General features: G+C 36.9%; 1 long non-coding RNA gene across 1 annotated transcript; it reads right to left on the bottom strand.

Annotated features, from left to right (window-relative positions):
- Nucleotides 1–4218: 4218 nt before the first annotated feature.
- Nucleotides 4219–4928, bottom strand: LOC133793984 (uncharacterized). The gene is made up of 3 exons (XR_009875060.1): nt 4865–4928; nt 4370–4477; nt 4219–4231 (listed from the first exon to the last, which is right to left on the bottom strand). It is a non-coding gene; the product is annotated as an uncharacterized LOC133793984 (long non-coding RNA).
- Nucleotides 4929–13921: the final 8993 nt, after the last annotated feature.

The following is a 13921-nucleotide window of genomic DNA, read 5'->3' as shown; positions in this document are numbered from 1 at the left end:
CATATTAAAAATCTAGTAATAAAATTTTGTTACTTTAGTGTGGATAATATATTTTAAATTTTATTTTGATAAGTATACTGATAAGGTTTTTTTTTAATTAAAAGATTTTCATTATTATATTTTGATAAAAAAAAAATCAAAATTAATCATAAAATGTAATTCTCAATAAATTGATAAACCATAAGTATTACATTAAACAATAACTAATTCAAACCATGAATGTATCTACTTCATGAGATCTTAGTTGTAACTTAAGTTTGAAAGCATAACATAATAAAGTTTTATAATCTTAGAACATTTTTTACTTCAAAAATGAAAAACAGAAACATCACAAGATACACAAAAGTAAATCATGCATGAAACTTGCTCCATCATTCAATTCATCATCCTTTGTGCACTTGTCTTTGTTGCAGATTTTCATTGAAATAGCCACTTTTAGTTTTGCTCACTCTGTGAATTATCTCCCATGTAAAGCAAGGAAAAATTCCAGTTTCCAGCATTCCAAGTGGCCTCATACTGCAAAATAATTGATGACTGAAAAGACAGATGGTAAATACTACACTAGAGAGGTCAGTTGATAATGATATCACCCCTAAGAAAAAGAAAGAAAAAAAAAGGGACAACCATGAGTACATGCTTATTTCATGAATTTATAACAGGTTAATGACAGATGCAAGAAAGTTGAGCACAACAAACTTTCACTCCTCTTTCATAGATGTCCATCAAAATACAAGTGATAAGATTTTAAATTTTCACATAACCTTGGCACATGGAACATACAAGGACAATTAAGGTAAAAGAAGTTAATTTTTTGGGAAGAGTGTGATAAATCACTAACAAATCAGTAAATCTCAAAACAACAATCTCTGGAAAAAAAAAACAAAAAACCAATCTAGATGGTCAAAACTATTATAGCAAAGCTTGTTCAGTTGTATTACTTACCTTTAACTACAATTCAAAGCTAAGTATACATGTATTACTTACCTTGTTGGACAGAATGATCCCATATAAGCTGCCAGGTTCATTGATATGAGTGACTGCTGAGACAAGTATCTCAATATGTTGAGGTAATTGAAGCAAAAGACCAAATAATGCACATTAGAGAAATGGTATCAAACCAGAGGTCAAAAGGCCACCAGAAGTACAGGAAGAAAATTTTAAGAAGACTATGAAAGCATCGAGAAAAAAAGTTGCTGTAGCCAGTTCCAAAGAAAAAAGCAAAACCAACCAAAAAAAAAGTGTTGCTTTCGCATGAAAAAAATAGGAATTCCTTTAAGTTACTTGACACAATCACAATATATAGAACTTGATACTTAAGAAGACAAATCTGCAACTTGACACAAATCACAATAGCTAATTCAACAAAAAAGAACAAGTTTATAAAGTATACTATCATCACTATCAAAAAACTACTCATATCAACAAAAAAGAGTATCAACATCTTTATGCGAATAAAAAAAAGGTTTATGATATTTACCTGTCTAGTAAGGACATTACTTTGTTCACGAATTAAACCTACATGCTGTGGAACGACCATAAGTATTAGAAACTTCAAAAATAATTTGGACAAAATACTAAATACTAAATACTAATATAACAAAGAAAGAGTTGGTTTGTTTGCTTTACTTCTCCCTAAGTTTTTCTCTCTGTTCTGTTTTATTCAAGTGACTACAGCAATATTGTTTAGCTTTGTTGTGCAGAGAACTTACTGTCAAGAACACAAGCCTTTATCCAACACAAGATAAGAATTAAACACAGAATCGAAAACAAAAATAGAACACCAAGATATACGTGGTTCGAACACAGAGACAAAGTATCTCTGGCCTACTCCACTGGCAGTCAATCTTATTACTTCTTCAATTTCTCTCTCTTACAACTTTCAAACTCTCTTTACAAGTTTCAGTCTGTACAAAATAGTAGAATGAATTTATTAAGTCTCAAAACTTAAACAAGAGATTTATATATACAAAAAGAGATCATAACTGAAGAAAAAAAAACTAAACTTAACAGAAACCGGTTAAGTCAACTAAGCTGACTGGAACCAATAACCAACAACAAGCTTATTACTTATTGTAATCTCTACACTAAAGATCAAATTACATGGATTATGATTTTGAACCTTTACATTCTGCTGGAATATATAGCCCTAAAAGCATCTATATTTATATGCTTATACATATACATAAATGGATTAAAAACAAGGTACGCAGTAACAATAGATTTTTTAAGTGTGGAAACATTTGCTAACATACTCTGCATTGAAATAGAGTTCCGAACTAGTATATCACGGAGTTATTTACTTATTTTTGGATTCCAAGTATTCATATCTAATTTTATTATTATTATTTACTTTATGCACATTTAGAACTTATTAATTCATATATATATAAACTTACAAGTATATATTGCTGTAAGGTGTGGAATATGTCTTGGTCTTTTATCTTTACACTAAGGTTCTACACATATAAGTGTATTTTTTTTAAACAACAAAACAAAAGTTATATATATATATTCTAATTGCTAAAGTTTTAGGGAATGACCACTATAAAATAAAGAATAAATTATGTAGTTACTGAACTTATTATAGAAAGAAAATTTGATGTGAATGATAATCACTACAACAAATATCTAAGTCTCTCCTCAATATGAAACAGCCACTTTTTTCATAGAAAATTAGACATATTAAATGACTCAAAAAGTTAAAGAAACAAACAAACAAAATACTAACACTAATACATAACTATGGCTCAAAGCAAATGATTTACCCATATCAAATTATCAAATCAATTTCAAAAAACAAACAAACAAAATACCCAAGAATTTTCATTCTGAACTTCTTAGCAACCAGTTTGTGGTCTTACTCTTGCTATAGTCATGTTCAATATGAAAATTATTCATACTTTCCTTTGCCTCATAAAAGAAAAAGGTGTTTAGAGACTCAATAATGGGGCTATGCGTTCAAATCGACAAATTAAAAACATAGAACTTAGAGTTTGAAATGTAAGTAGAACAGCACCTTAGAAGCATCATGCAGGCTCTGGATCATATGCTAATGAAGAAAATATATTTCAGACAAAAGAAATTACGTACACTAGCAGCAATTTATTGTTTCAATAATTTACTAGTTGAAACAATACATAAAAAATAAAAAAATAGATAACAAACACACAAACTTTAGTGCTAAATCAACATGCCATTGTAAAGCTGGCAAAACAAACATTACTATACTTCTTCCTAGAAACTGAACAAAGAGAAAATCTTTGATAAAAAGCAAGAGGACACCTGAAGTGTGCACGCATCAACTCATTGTTGCCAAGCATATTTAGAAAACACAGGAGAATCATACCTTCAACAAATCTAGATAAGCGAATTCATAAACCAGCAAGTCCACAAATATACCAAACCATAAGATTTTTAAAACAAGTACTACTATAAATTTCAGCGATAAAATCTCACCTTCTTTCTCGAGTTTCACTTTTTTATTTTCTTGAAGGACTGCTATGTCAGAACCAGATCAAGACATGAGAAATCAAGAAGAATAGTATAAAAAACTAGAGCATGAATTATATAAAATAAATAAACTCTAATTTAGATTAAAATGGCATTATTAATGTATCAATGATAATTCCTACAATAGCTTTCAGCTTCTGTGTAGAACAGAAAAGAAAATTGTAAATAGCAAGAGTATATAAATAGGTTGACACCTTATTCAAACAAAAGAAAAACACGGATAAAATACATATTTGTTATTCAAAACCAAATAATAAAATAAACCATGACTAATTTAACATAAGAAATATCTATCTAACACTTTGATTTCACCATATATGGAATCATAAGAAAGCATTACTTTACTTAGGCACTCTTCATCATAAGTTTTTTACGTCTTTTAATTACGAACTTTAAAATTTATCATCTAACATTAAAAATACCAAAAATAATTAATATATCATTATATTCTAACAAATACTTAATTCCAGCACCTGTTATTCATGTAAAAAACAGAACTAAATATTAAGGAAATGCACCTAAAGAGAGCAAAAAATCAAAGATATATAAAATCTTGACAAATAAATAAATAAATTATACCTTAAGGAAGTTCTGGTTTGACTCTTGGTGCCATAGTTACAATGTTTGTCTCAGGACGAGTGGCTTTCCCTGTTGCTCCCGTTGCCTTGTCTTTTTTCAGCTTTTTAACTGATGAGCCCTGCTTTCCTCCTGCTGATCTTTTCTGAACACACGAGTTAATATTAAGCATCACAAGAGTGGATGCCAGATAAATATCCTATAACTAGATAGTCACAAACAAAGTCTAAACAGAGGTTACACAGATATGGATAGTAAAAGAAATAACCAAACATTTTTGTACCTTATTTTCCTCCCACTCCGACTCTTTAGTTTCTCCTTCTGCCTTTTCAGAATCAGAAAGCAAACCCCCAGTCTTTTCCAAGCGTTCTTCCAAAGAGTCTTCCAGCAACTATAAAAATATGGCAACTACTTAAATTTCCTATTACTAACAAACATAAATGGGAAACTGTCGTATAGAAAGAAAAAAAAACCTCTTTTAGGCTACTAAATAACTCTCTGTAGGTTGACCAAGTTTTAAATAATTAATTTAGAAAAGAAGAATGATGCTTATCATTCCTAAATAATTTTGAATGAAAATGAAAAAGGGAAAAACATGTGATAAATACTGAGATCAGAAGACAAATGAAAAAGGAATGAATAAAAGACATTTAGATTCCATTTTAACTTCAACATACCAACATGAATCAATGGATCATAAGTGTAATACTCAGAGCACAAAGAGGGGGTAACAGAAAAAAGAAAACCCGATTGAAACAAGATAACTTTGTTGACTCACCCCCCAATGTATTTCCTTCTGATTAATCTAACTGACTGCATCCTGGCTGCTTCCAGTCAATGTAATAGCCTCCGCATCATCAAAAATTGAGTTGGGCTGTCCAGGAGAAACTGCAAACCAGTATACATGCATACATTACACATCATATAAAAATAAAGGAAGCATTTTTACATAGCGGTAAAAGAAGAAACGTGTACCTTGAAAGTTGATATGCTCATTTGATAATACCAAGTACAGTGGTAGATTGAGACTTATGCATAAATTGCAGAAGAAGCTCATAAGAATACTGAGAAGACAACAAGTCATGAGTTGAAACAGTAAAATATAATAACAAGGCTAAACAACACAAATACACACACATATATATACATATACATTGATGATCTGATATGAAATTGAAATCTAAAACCAGTTTTGAAACACAAATCTTAAACAAAAGATAAAACAAATTCATAAATATGATACTTGCAAATCAAAACATATAATAAAATCTATCATAGAACAAACTCATGGCTATGAAATATAATCATAAATCTGAAGCAAAAAAATAAAACTCGTAGAAAAATCTTACTGAAACCTATAAGATTATTAAACACGCAGTAATTAAAATACCCCATACTAAGCCTTCGACTACCATGAACCAACAAACAGCAACAAAAATAAGTTGAGAGGAAACATACCAGATCTCGCCTTCGTCGTGTGCTGAGGAGAAGAAGACCCACGCAGCGTCGAACCCGTGACCTCGCCTTTGCCTCTGCCTCCGCCAGGCACCGTCACCTATTCTTCCAAGAGAGAGTGAAGTGGGGATGGTTTCAAAGCAGGAAATTAGTCACAGAGAGTAGAGAAAATTATTTCAGAGAACTTGAAAACAAAAATTATTACCACAATAAGATTAAGAACAAAGAATCATCACAAGATCTCTACTAACCTTAGGAGCCCATCGCATGCTCAAATCCCACACATCGTCTCTGCAATTGCAAGTAGAGAGAGAGAGAGAGAGATATATATATATATACCGTGGAAAAGAGTTATTGTGACTGAGAAACAACACAAGGGGAAGGCAAACAGTCCTTGCCCGAAGCCCATCGCTGAGAAATGGAAGCCCCTGTACCCTTCCATTCATCCGTCGGCCATGCGAGAGATAGAGAGAGAGAGAGAGAGAAGGGATAGAGAGAAAGAAAGACCGAGTGAGGCGAGAGATAACCCATTTCAGGAGAGTTTTTTTTTTGTTTTATGATTTTAGAGAATGAAAAAGTGAGTTAAGAGTGGGGAAAAAGTTAAAGGCGGGATGTTTTAACAAAAAAATTCATTTGGCGCTTTTTTACTCTTTCTCCGTGTTTTTTATACTAATCAACAATAACGCTTTTAAAATTATGTAATATTTTAATGTAATATTTAGTCAAATTTGTTGTAGTGTGTGGTGCAGGTAAAGGGAAAGAAAAGCTCACCCAGCCTTGAGTGGAGAGCTTAGGTGGTGATGTGTACATATGTGGCCGCTTGACCACCACGGCCAAGGAGTTCTCAGGGAAACTAGGGGGTTTACCCTATTTTTGCCGCTTAGGTCGGCGGGTTTGTAAATTTGAAACAGTAGTGACCATTTTGAGTTATAAATAACTTGTAAATGTTTTGATGGGCCCATGAACAGTTTTATGTTCTAAATAAAATATATCATTTCCTTTTTATTTGTTTTCCACCTCGGCCTGTTAATAACACTTAGATGCACGTTTTTAACCAAAGGACTCGGGTAACGAGTCAAATTTCTGGTTCACCATTCACCGTAACAGTTCTGGGGTAACCAGGGCGTTACATACACCTACTCCCGATCCATTCTCATTGGAAGACCCGTCAACGTAAAGTTTCCACAGCTTGCGAGCCGGGGTTCTAACTTCATCGTTGGTCACTCCAGTGCATTCCACTATGAAGTCTGCCAGGGCCTGTCCTGTTATGGTCGTCCTTGGATGATAAGTGATCTTGAACTGTCCAAGTTCAACAGCCCATTTTAGTAATCTACCTGAGGCTTCTGGTTTGGACAAGACTTGTCTTAATGGTTGATCGGTCAGTACATGGGTATGGTGTGCCAGGAAATAAGGTCGGAGCTTTCAAGAAAAGTGGATTAGGCTGAGAGCTAACTTCTCCACCAAGGGATATCTCGATTCTTCCCCTAGTAACCTTTTACTAACATAATACACAGGCCTTCGCCCTTTCTGTTCTTCTCGTACGAGTACCGCGCTAATGGCGTGCTCGGTCGTAGCAAGGTATAGGTATAGAACTTCTCCCGTGATGGTTTTTGAAAAGATGAGGGGTTCTGCAAGATGCTTCTTGAGCTCCTGAAAAGCCAACTCGCATTCCTCCGTCCAGTCAAACTTCTTGCCTCCCCTCAAAAGGTTGAAAAATTGAAGGCAACGATCTATAGATTTTGAGATAAATATACTTAGCGCCGCCATTCTGCCAGTCAAACTTTGGACATCCTTATGCTTCTGAGGTGAGGGCATATCAATTAGAGCCTGGATCTTGTCTGGATTTTCTTCTATTCCCCGGGCATTTACAATGAAGCCTAGGAATTTTCCCGAAGATACTCTGAAAGAGCACTTTTGAGGGTTGAGTTTCACGTTATATCTCCGTAACACGGCGAAGCATTCTTCGAGGTCATCAACATGGTTATTGTTATGTTGAGATTTAACTAACATATCGTCAACATAAACTTCCATGTTATTACCTATCTGTTCAGAGAACATCATGTTCACGAGTCGCTGGTAAGTGGCTCCAGCATTCTTGAGCCCGAATGGCATGACGTTGTAGCAATACAGCCCTTTGTCTGTTACAAAACTCATATGCTCTTGGTCAGGGGCATGCATGGCAACCTGGTTATATCCAGAATAGGCGTCCATGAATGACATATGTCCATGCCCTGCCGTGGCATCCACGAGCTGGTCGATCCGAGGTAAAGGGAAGCAGTCCTTGGGACAGGCCTTATTGAGGTCCGAGTAATCAATACAGATCCGCCATGTCTCGTTAGGCTTCGGGACCAGTACAGGGTTGGCCACCCAATCGAGGTAAAAAGCGTCCCTAATGAATCGGTTTGCTTTCAACCTGTCAACTTCCTCTTTAAGGGCCTTTTTCCTGTCGTCATCCAGTAGTCTTCGCTTTTGCTGCTTCGGAGGGAAGCTTTTGTCGATATTCAATGTGTGGCTCACCACATTCGGACTTATCCCTATCATGTCCGAATGTGACCATGCGAAGACATCCTGGTTCTTTTTTAAAAAACAAATTAATTGCTATTTCATTTCTTCGGGGAGGTTTTTCCCTACCTTTACTGTTTTTGGGGGCTTTGCTTCTTCGAGCCTGACCTCTTCGAGTTCCTCCAATGGCTCCAGGTCAGCTCTATCCTCTATTCTTGGATCGATTTCTTCGCCTATTTCGAATACTGTCCCACCCTTATTCTGAACAATGACGAGCGTTTGAGCATTCGTCTACTTCTTTCTTCTAATGGAAATGCTATAGCATTCCCTCCCAGCTAGCTGGTCTCCCTTCAGTGTCCCAATGCCACTAGAAGTCGGGAACTTGATGGCCAAATGCCTCACAGACGAAATCGCCCCTAGCCCTATTAAGGCGGGTCTCCCAAGCAGCACGTTGTAGGCCGATGGCAGGTCCACTACTACGAATTCCATCGTCTTGGTTGTTGAGACTAGGAAGTCTCCCAAGGTCACAGGGAGTTCAATGGACCCCATACAGGTAATCCCTTCTCTTGAAAAACCATACAACGTCGATGCACAGGCCTTTAGGTCATGAAGCGCGAGTCCCATCTTTTCTAAGGTGGCCTTATAGAGAATGTTCACTGAGCTCCCATTATCAATAAGAACTCGGTGAACCCTCTTGTTCGCGAGCTGAAGAGTGATTACCAGTGGGTCGTTGTGAGGAAATTGGACATGGGACGCATCGTCCTCAGTAAAGGTTATAGGTTGAGATTCAACCCTTTGGTATTTCAGAGCTCTGGGTTCGGGTTCATAAGGGGACCCGTCGCCAGTTTTTAGCTCATTCACGTATCGCTTTTGGGCGTTCTTGCCTGATCCTACAAGATAAGGCCCGCCTAAGAAGGTTACGACATCTTCTCCATCAATCGGAAGGGTCTCTCGTCTTCCCTTGCTCAGGAATTGTTGTTTTGGGCAGGCAGTAGCGCAGCTGTCCTCTGGCTGGTAGAAGCCTGATTATTGTTCTAGTTCCTGAAATACTGCCTGAAGTATCCTCTCGAGATCAGACCTTCGATCTCGTCCTTCAGTTGCCTGCACTCATCAGTAGTGTGTCCAGTATCTCTGTGAAATCTGCAGTATTTACTGGAGTCTCTCTTGGATTTTTTTATTTCTCATGGGTTCTGGACGTCTGAAAGGGACCTAGTTTTCATTAGCGAGATAAATATTCTCCCAAGACTCGTTGAGCTTGGTGTACACTTTGTACACGGAGAAATATCTTTCCCCTTTCTTCTTCTTTCCCCCTTCCGCCTCGGGGTTACTTCCTTCATTCTTTTTTCTTTTGGAATGATTTTCTGCAGGGGGTTTCGAGGCTGATGGGTCCGCCAAGGTCGAGGCAGAGTTTACGTTTGTTGTTGTAGTTATGGGCTGAGAGGTCATATTCAGCGTTGACCTCGCCTCTTCTACATTGACAAACCTCTGAGCACGCCGATTAAACTCGGTTATGGACCTCACAGGCTTCCTCTGCATATCTTCCTAGAGGGGACTTCCCGGAAATACCCTAGCTCGAACAGCCATTAAATGACCACTGTCATCTACATCACGAGCTCGGGTGACTTCCAGATTGAATCTTGTAAGGTAGCTCTCAATGTTTAATTTGGTTGCTGCCGGACATTGGTTAGAGCCGATGCCTCGGGCCTTATTCCGATCATTGCTCTAAATTGCTTCTTGAAATCTCTCGACAACTGATCCCAAGAAGTAATTTAATGCCTCTTATATTTTTCGAACCAGTTTTTTGCTGGTCCTGTAAGCGAAGCTGGAAATAGCATGCATCTGAGCTCATAACCCACATTACTTGCTCTCATAATAGTGTTAAACGTACTTAAGTGACTGTACGGGTCGGATTTCCCTTCAAAAGGTGGGACATGAGGAATCTGAAACCCCTGAGGAAATGGAGTGCTGGAAATGTGGGGAGAAAATGGCTCGAGCTCCTCATCAGACTCTTCGTCCCGATCCCGACCTCGCTCATTCTGTAAGAGTCTAAATGTTATTTCCAGTTGGTCAATTCTCTCATGGACTAGATCCACGGGGGGTCTCACCTGAAATTGGCTATCGTTGATCACAATTCCAGGCTCGCGCCTTCGCATGGGATCCTTGCGCCCATTTAGGCGATCTCTCAGGTCTGGGTTCGAGGGGTTACTGCTACCCCGATTTTGATTCAATTGTTCCCGTAAGTTAGGGTGATCCCTTTGGTTCACAGTATTTTTGCGTCCTTGATCATACATACTAACTGATCTGGTGTCTCCTGAGCCTTCGCTGGCGAGGCTCGTTGCATAATTGTTTCGAGACGGATTCCTTTCAGGTTGTCTCGTCTCTATAGTGTGAGACCGAGACATTTGGCTTCTCGCAGGCTGGGTGCCTCTCCGTTCTCTAGTAGTTTCTCCATTCCCCTGCTTCCATCCAGCCCACCTTTCCCTATCACCCTGAGTCGATTGTGTGTTTCTCCGAGGTGGTGAGGGATATCTTATTGGCGATGGAGGGTGCCGTATGGGTGATGGTGGCTGCCACCCATTTTGGGGTTTGAAAGGTCCCGAGTTCGCCTGTGCTGGCTTGGGAACGTTCTGCGCGTGACCAGGATTCTGAGTCCAAGCCGCTGCAGGGGCTCGGTTATTCCAAGTTTCAGCTGGTAACTCGACAGTCGAGTTAACAGGAGCTCTAGCCCAGGTGTTCCTTCGGGGCCTTGTGGGAGCAGGCTGTTCTGCCGGTGGCGGTGCTTGCTCCGTTCTTCTTGTGGCAACATTTTTGCGAGGTCGCCCACGAGGCCTACGGGGAGGAACATGAACATCCTGCGGAGGTGTGGCCCGAACCTCAGGCTGAGGTTGGGGCTAAGCCACCTACGCCTCCGCATAGCTAGCTCCTCGTTACGCTTCTTGGCCTCCGCCAACTGCTTTCTCAACTGTCGGTTTTCGAGTTCCATAATGGGGACATATCGCTCAGGATTATAGAACATGTCCTCGTCGTCCCTGGGGGCCGGTGGGGCAGGAGGTCCTCGAGAGTCAGAGGATTCACTTCTGTCCTCTGGGTCCGGATTCATTATCGACTATTTCCAAGGGCGTCGCGGATAGCTGACTTCTTCTTCAAGAATATTAGGATCATTTGCGGCGATAGCTGATCAGGGAGGCTTCTTCGAATGATTAGACTCAGATTCGTACTGCTTAATGCTCTCAATGAAAGCACCAAACTGTTGATGTCGTTTTTCGTCAACTTAAAACGTAGAGCAATTAAACAATATGAGCTATGGTGCAAATGAATAATATGATGGAACAACAAGGTTTTTACGTAGTTCAGCAGTTAAATCTGCCTAGTCCACGAGTCTATGTTATTAAGGCTTGAAGGATCTTTGGATATCTTGAGAGAAAACTCTGGGTAATTCATCTCTGAAGGATTTCCAGAAAACAACAAGCCTTAATAACATAGACTTGTGGACTAGTCAGATTTAACTGTTGAACCACGGAAAAACCTTGTTGTTCCATCATATTATTCATTCGCACCATAGTTCATATTGTTTAATTGTTCTACGTTTTAAGTTGACAAAAAACATCGTTAACACTAATATTACTTTATTTTCTTTACATATAATATTTTAAATAATTAATATAATTTAAATAAAAATATTTTAGAATTTTCATGAAAATCTTATCAATACGTTTCTCAACTCAAATATTATTTCTCATTCGGAGAATGTTATATGTGTAGCTAAAACGTTTACATTTGAAAATCATATATTCATCGCTAAAGAGACATTGCTATATAATTTGTTTATACATATCTATCTATTATATACGTGGTTAACGCTGTCAGATACAATATATATTAAATTGGGATGAGGTATAGTAGTACATTTATTTTATGAGTGCTATTTTTTATAGATAAGATTCGGATATACTTTTCTCCTCTCTTCCAACTCTAAAAGTAATAATGCATAATCATGGAAAGGAACCATTGTCTTTGAAGAAATTATAGTCTGTATATTTGGACAGCTACTCATTCACAACTTTACGTGGCTAATGCATGCAATCGAGAACCTGCCACGTACAACGTCTCATATATCCAACGCGAAAAAGAAAGCTTCTGTTAGCAAGAAAAGAAAAAAAGAAAGCATCGCCCTTAAATTGATCTCTCTCTCTCTCTCTGACGCCATATTAATTAATTTCCTAAGTTTATTTCATGGTATTATTATATTTATTCCGGCACAACCAATACTTAAAAGCGGTCGATGCAATCATTGAAAGAAAAGGAAGGTGCAACTAGCAAATTAATATTGTTTCGACTTATTTATGTTGGCATTCCTTTGAAACAAGACAAACGAGAGACTGGGTATATGTATATAAATATATATATATACATATACTAAATACAAATAAAAACAAAAACAAAAACAAAGTGCATTATACAATTGTTTGTTTCTTTAGTTTTATTTATAAAATTTATTAATTAATTTTATTAAATTTATATTAATATCATATAAATTTTAAATAAATATCATATTTTAATTAAATAATTTATTTATTTTTATTTAAGTTTATGTTTGTTCTAGGTTTTTAATTTGAGAGAAACAACAAGAAATTATATATTATATGTTTAATGTAATATTAAATATTATGTGTGGAATTCAAATTTAAGTTTCTTGCTAGATTTTAAAAAAAAAAAAATTTGTTGCTAATTCACAGTAGATTATATTATATATTTAATATGATATTATTCTAATAAGTCAGTGTAACTTTAATTAAATTATATTTAAATTATAAAACATATATTCTTATTATTTTTAAATAATTATCATTGTGAAATATCTCAAAAATATCATATTTTAATTTTTTTAATTATTTATTATTTTTAAATAATTATTATTGTATAATATCTCAAAAATATCTTATTTTAATTTTTAATTATTTATTTTATTTTATTTAAGTATTTACAAAGGGAAATTTGATAAATCATGCTTACATTAGCTTAATAATTAAAATTTGAACCAAAGTTAACCACCATATGATACAAATGCTCATCTTTCATTTAATACCAAAAATACCCCTCTCATAACAAAATCTCATACCTTTCTCTCTAAAATCTTGCAAGAAAGATACACATGGGTAAGTGATTTTCTTTGATTCTTGTTGTTGTTGGTTGTTTTTATGATTTAGAATGCTGTTTAGATGTTGGATCTGTAGTTTGTTGGTATTTTTTGCTGTTTTTTGGGTGAAAATCGTGGTCTGTGAAAATCTGCGTTTTTTTGGGTTCCTTGAGTTTTTTTTTTCTAAATGTCTGATAGTGTCCGATAGAGGCCCGATGCAGGAACGATAGTTGTTGAGTTTCAAGGTTAGGGGTGAGGTCTGATGGCCACCCGATGCTTGCCCGATATGTATGGTTACCCGATGGTAATAAGGTTCGATGGCTACCCGATGGTTGCCCGATTATTATTTTCTATCTACGAACCCTTTTTAAGTACGATAATGGATCGATAGTAGTCCGATGCATGCCCGATAGTTGTTATTAAGTTAATGCGGACCTATTAGTACGAGTGTACACGATGGTACCCGATAAAAGCCCGATGCTTGCCCGATAGTACGATGGTACACGATGGTGAACGATGGTACACGATAGTGATAAAAAAAACTTAAATAAAAACCGTACCTTTCGGCTTTTCCCCTGCCTATTTCCCGTTCCCTCCCAAAACTCTTCACTCCCAGAAAACCATCGAGCAACATAACTACTCACACCCGACGCTTCTCTCTCCCTCACCCACCATCACCCGACGCTTCTCTCTCCCTCACCCGACGGTCGGAAAAACCCCCACCGGAGACGAAGAAAAACC

The sequence above is a fragment of the Humulus lupulus genome, chromosome 8 (genome assembly GCF_963169125.1).
Source record: "Humulus lupulus chromosome 8, drHumLupu1.1, whole genome shotgun sequence".
In the NCBI taxonomy this organism is placed as follows: domain Eukaryota; kingdom Viridiplantae; phylum Streptophyta; class Magnoliopsida; order Rosales; family Cannabaceae; genus Humulus; species Humulus lupulus.
Note: the sequence above shows the minus strand (reverse complement) of the source record. Positions and strands in the feature narration are given on the sequence as shown.